We start from the raw sequence: 6,000 nt of genomic DNA, 5'->3' as shown, positions 1-6,000 counted from the left end.
TGTTAACAGCCCTCAGACAAAAGTGGTATTGTGCCTCCATCTTACAGGTAGCAACCTGAAGTTTAGAAAGCATGAGGAACATGCCCAGCGTCCCAGTCTGCGAGTAACTCACCCAGAGTTAAAGCCTGCGTTATCTCTCTCCCGCAGCTGACTCTTCCCTGGCTCTCTCCACCACAACCCAAGATCACACACCTTGATCAGACTCAGAATGTTCTTTTTCTTTTTCTTCCTTTTTTTGAGACGGAGTTTCACTCTTTTTGCCCAGGCTGCAGTGCAATGGCGTGATCTTGGCTCACCGCAACCTTCGCCTCCCAGGTTCAAGTGATTCTCCTGCCTCAGCCTTCCGAGTAGCTGGAATTACAGGCATGTGCCACCATGCCTGGCTAATTTTGTATTTTCAGTAGAAACAGGGTTTCTCCATGTTGGTCAGGCTGGTCTCAAATTCCCGACCTCAGGTGATCCGCCTGCCTCGGCCTCCCAAAGTGCTGGGATTACAGGCGTGAGCCAACGCGCCCGGCCTTCTTTTTACATAAGAGCCTGGCAATGATGCTGCTTAATAAAGGGAACACCAGGAACTGTGGTGGGTGTGGCGGTCTTACTTGCAGGCCTCCTAAAAGGAACCCCCATGGACAGCTGTAGATCCTGCCTGAGCAGAAGCATGCCCTGCCTGAGAAGAAACATGAGTGCAGGAGCCATTTAAATCCTCAAAGAGAAGCCAATCCCTATGTTTTAAAAGTCCTCCCTTCCACCCACTTCCTCTACCTGCGACTTTACTACCACCAGACCAGACTTTCGGTTCTTGAGAGAACATGCACGAATCTGTCCACGTGGGTTTCCTGTCCATACCATCCAAGGAGAAAGGCCTTGGCCTCCTCCAGCTGGGTCTGCTCCTTCCTTTGAACCCCATCGGTACCTATGCCCACACCTTTTAGAGCTTTCCTGATCAGTGTCAACATGCTGCTCTTCCTCTTACAAAATGTACCATCAATACAGCCCAGGCACACGGCTCCCACAAAACTAGCCACTTATATAGTATGGGTCACATCAAAAATGACACCATCCAGCACAATCATTCATACAGACTTCTCTCACACTAAACCTTTAAACAAGGTGAGAAGTTAAAACCTGTGAAGACTGTCTCTTTTCAGCTGGGTGCAGTGGCTCACTCCTGAAATCTCAGCACTTTGGGAAGCTGAGGTAGGAGGATTGCCTGACCTCAGGAGTTTGAGACCAGCCTGGGCAACATACTGAGACCCAGTCTCTACAAAAAGTAAACAAAATTAGCCAGGCACGCACCTGAGGTCCCAGCTACTAGGGAGGCTGAGGTGGGAGGACTGCTTGCCCTGGCTGAAGGTTGAGGCTGTAATGAGCCATGATCACACCACTGCACCACTGCACTCCAGCCTGGGTGTCAGAGGAAGACTCCATCTCTCAAAAAAAAAAAAAAAAAACCTATCTCTTTCCTATCTGTCAGAAGCTGCAGCAGGGCAGAACATCTGCTATGGAAAGGGGCTTGAGGTCCAAGTCAAGGCCATTCCCAGGCTTTCTAGAAATGCTTTTTATTAACTTTCTAAAGAAACTCAGACTCCAGAGTGGAGGAACACATTCAACATGAATACGTCTACAAAGTCTTACACTTTTCTACTAAAAAGCTAAGATTGCATTCCTATCAGCAATGCCCACAATGCCAAGTCACTTATTCTAAGCGACGGCATTGGAATTCCGTCAGAAATGCATATGCAACATGAGGCAGGAGCAGCAGCGAAGGGACTTTCAGGGACAGCAGACAGGTCTGTGGTGATGAGGAAAGTCTTTGGTCATTGGAGTGAAGTCAAACCAGGGTTTGAAACTCTGCTGTGCCACCCAGAAAAATGTGGATGTTGGCAGCCGTAAAATGGCGTCAATACCCACAGAAGTGTGCTGGGGACATTCCCAGGAGGCACCAGGAAGACACCTGGTTCATTCCCTCCCACACATTTCTCCTTCTAGGCGAGAGGAAAAGATGAAAGTGAATCCCTTCCTTCTTTCTCACCACTCCAAGACTTAGATACAAAGTTTACACTTTAGGTAAAAACCATAATTTTGTTTTAAACTTTGCCACCAAAAACTATTTTCTTATAGTCATGTTCACTATCAATCACTAAGGGAGTAAAGTATTCTATTGTGAACAGAGCACCGCAAAACGTTTTACAACTGTGGCAGACATTACCAGGGATCACCAATATTTGGTTCTCCTCTCCCTTTGGAAGAGGGGTTACACATCCCAGCCCCCTTGCAGTTAGGGCCACAGGATTAGTTCTGGCCAATGTGCGGAGCAGAAGTGCAGTACATTCCTTCTAGGCCCAAGCAGAGAAGAGTGAGTATGAGAACCCATGCCCATTCTTCCCCTGCCTTGGCAAGCGAGTGAGGCTGCCTGTCTGCAGTGGGGCACAGTCTCCCACAAACCGGACTGTACATGTCACGTAAGTGGGAAATAAACCCGGTTATTGTAAAGCCAAGTTACACATCAATGAAAACAAGCTGCCATTTCAAAATCAGATTATCAAACAATATTTAAGGATCAATAACTTATTCTTTCTGGGGAAAAAAGCTGAACCAAACTCAACTTTAGTATGAATTTTACACACATTCTGGGAAGACACGCTTCAACATGCCCTGACGTGCCTTCTCAAGGACATGATCTTGATATGCACTAGGATCTGGGACTTTGAAAATTCCACAGAGATTTGTCTTTATAAACATCTTTAAGTTTCATCTTAAATTTGTCAGTCTGCAAGCTTCTCAAGCCCAGGGTGTGAGACTACGCACCCCAGGTGCATCCAGCTGATCCTGAGGTGATGGGCCAGCACTCTGCCTCTCTGTAATGTCCTGCTAGAAAATCTCAAGCTTTTTTATTAATATAAGCAGAAAGAATCGTTTCAAAACAGAACTGCCACTGTCATACTTTGGTGGAGCAGACATTCCCAAAAGATCTAGGAGTGACATGTGATGACTATAAAGGGAATAGAAATGAGTTTGATCCAATGGCAGAAATTCCCAGTGAATGCATTTTAGAAACTTTTCTTCTGAAACAAACAGTTTCAGCACTTGAGTTATTTCTTTGCTTTGTCTACTCAACTGCTCATCACAATGAATTGGTCCATGATCACATTCTGTGCAAGTTTCCTCAAAAAGTGTTTCTAAAAGAGAAGCAAATCTTGCAAATGAAACAGTCTCATGGAAGCACAGTAGCAGTAGATGGATTTATGGTTTTCGGAATGGCAATCAAAAATGATTGTTTTTAAATGGCAATATGTTTCCCAAGTGCCCATTACTTTCAAAGCCCACCTTCGGGGAGGCCACAGAATGATTAGCAGCCATAAATGCTGCCATGTGAAAGCAGCAGAGGACACAGTTACTAGAGCACAATTTTGATTTGGAATCAAAACTGCCCTTGTTCAAGAAAATCCTCACAGAAACTGAAACCAGGGAAACAGTGAAAAGGAAAAATCGCCCATATATGGCAATCAGTTTTGACACGAGGCTCATCAATAGCCCAGTCTTTCCAAGGCACATCATTATCTATCTGATCTGCCAAATCTGATACTTAACAACATTGTCTTCAGAACAGTTGACATAGCCTGGAAAAGTCTATCTTGTAAATCACAAAGATGACAGGTTTCACAGATCTCATCAGTGATAAAAAGAAGGGAGGCATAAAAGAGCAGATGCCAGTATACTTGCTGGCATGATGAACTGAATGAACTATATGTATTTCAAGGAGGAAAAAACCCCTCTACATCCCAATTTTTATTGAGGCCCAGTAAGAAACCACTGACTTAACCTATTTATCTCAGCTCCTAATTAAACCGAGTTTTTGAAAGGTAAAGACAAATGACCAGGGAGATAGCATGCTTTTGTGGTATAAAAAAGTGGTGGGGAAAGCTGAATCAGGTCAGCCGGGCAGGCATGCTGCAGCTTCTTCCACCTACCCTAAATCCACAGAAATAACAAAAAGAAAAGAGATTTTTAAAAAGAAAAGGAATCCACAACTATACTGCAAAATAAGTACATTCTGTGAACTAGAAACTACAAGGAATCCCTGAAAGCAAGAGTGAGTAGCTGGATGGAGGGAAACCACAGCTTGAAATACTCAAGGAGAGGACTTGCTAAATATGAAACTAGGGGCATCCTAAGCTCAGAGGTAGCTGATGCTGGGAGCTGGAAATGCCAAGGGCAACTGACCTTATGGGTTCAACCAGGCTTCTGTGAAAGCAGCCAGTCTGGCCAACCCTTCTACACTTCTCCTACTTGCCAACCTTGGACCAGGCAGAGACAGCATGGTATCTACCCCATGATGTAAGTGTTAAGTGTGGACAGTCTCAAGAAGCATGGCGATGTGCCCAAGGCAAACCAGGGGCACTCACATCTGGAGATCAGCTGGTGGCAAGCTCATCCCACCCTTCCCTGCAATGGCTCTTTAGAAGTGCTTAGAACTTTAGAAGAGCAATCAATATCCTTAGAAAAAATACAAGAAGGGCAATATACTTCCATTTCAAAGTACAGTAATCTTAGAAATTAAAATTGCTATCAATAAAATTAAAAACTCAACTGATGGGCTGAATGGATGGATACAGCTGAAGAGCAACTCGCTGAGCTGGAACAACAGTTATGTAATTCTTCTAGAAAGTAACACAACAGAGAAAAGCTAAGGGCTATATAAAAAAACAGAAACAGAAGGTCAAATATGTCTAGAATAGAGGACTTTTAGAAGAAAAGAGAAAGTGAAAAAAGGAACACTAACAGCAAATATAGAAGTAAATTTCCCAGAATTCAAAAGATATATCTGACTGAACATGATTAACAGAAAAAGACTCACTCCTAAACATATTGTAGTAAAATCTCAGAACACCTAGGATGATAAATATCTAAAAAATAAATAAATACTCAAGCCTGTAATTCCAGCACTTTGGGAGGCTGAGGCGGGTGGATCACCTGAGGTCAGGAGTTCAAGACCAGCCTAGCCAACATGGTAAAACTCCGTCTCTACTAAAAATACAAAACTTAGCCGGGCGTGGTGGTGAGTGCCTGTAATCCCGGCTACTGGGGAGGCTGAGGCAGGAGAATCGCTTGAACCCGGGAGGTGGAGGTTGCAGTGAGCCGAGATCGTGCCACTGCACTCCAGCCTGGGTGACAGAGTAAGACCTTGTCTCGAAAAAAATAAATAAAAATAAAAATAAATAAATAAAAGAGGGGGTAAAGGGATTCTAATTAAAATCCCAATACAGTCAAGGCACTGAGATAAGTACCTGCTCAAATGGTCAAAAAGCGTATAGATGACACCCTTCCTTCCCACCTGACCTTTGAGATCACTCCAGGTAACATCAATACCAACATCAACATCTGTTCACCCACGCATTGGACCTCTACTCCGCTGCTGTTCATTTCCACTCACTTCAGTGAACTATGTAAATACAGTGGTTTAGATCACTCCTTGGACTTTATCAAGATCTGGAAATGTTCCACTACATTCCTCTCTGCTTACAAACCCCAAACCTACCACCCTTACCCTTAAACTGGATTTTTAATCTCAACACTTGCAGTCATTTGACTTCATCCTATTTCCTCATGCCATCAGGTCAGCACTGCTGATTCAACTTCCTTCCCCAATTTGCCTGGATCCCATGAAAACGTCTGCAGATATTTCACTGGGAGTCTCTATTCATTTTTCACATATCCTCGTGCCATGCCTACCAGTGAATTCTCAGCTACAATCAATGTATTTCATCATGACAAGTCTACACTCCTGGGCTGCTGAGCCCACTAAGACATGGCGTTAACAGCGTCAATTGGCTCTACTGCAAATATCTGACCTCTATCCTCACATGGATCCTTGATGGCCTCAAAACTGTCTGGCAAGTCTTTCTTCATCTTTAGTCAGTTACTATGTCCATTCTTCATAGATATTGTCCAAACATCCATCATTCTTTCAAAGTTCCCTAGTTGCCCCAGATCCCCTCA

The sequence above is a fragment of the Pan paniscus genome, chromosome 13 (assembly GCF_029289425.2).
Source record: "Pan paniscus chromosome 13, NHGRI_mPanPan1-v2.0_pri, whole genome shotgun sequence".
Lineage (NCBI taxonomy): Eukaryota > Metazoa > Chordata > Mammalia > Primates > Hominidae > Pan > Pan paniscus.
Note: the sequence above shows the minus strand (reverse complement) of the source record.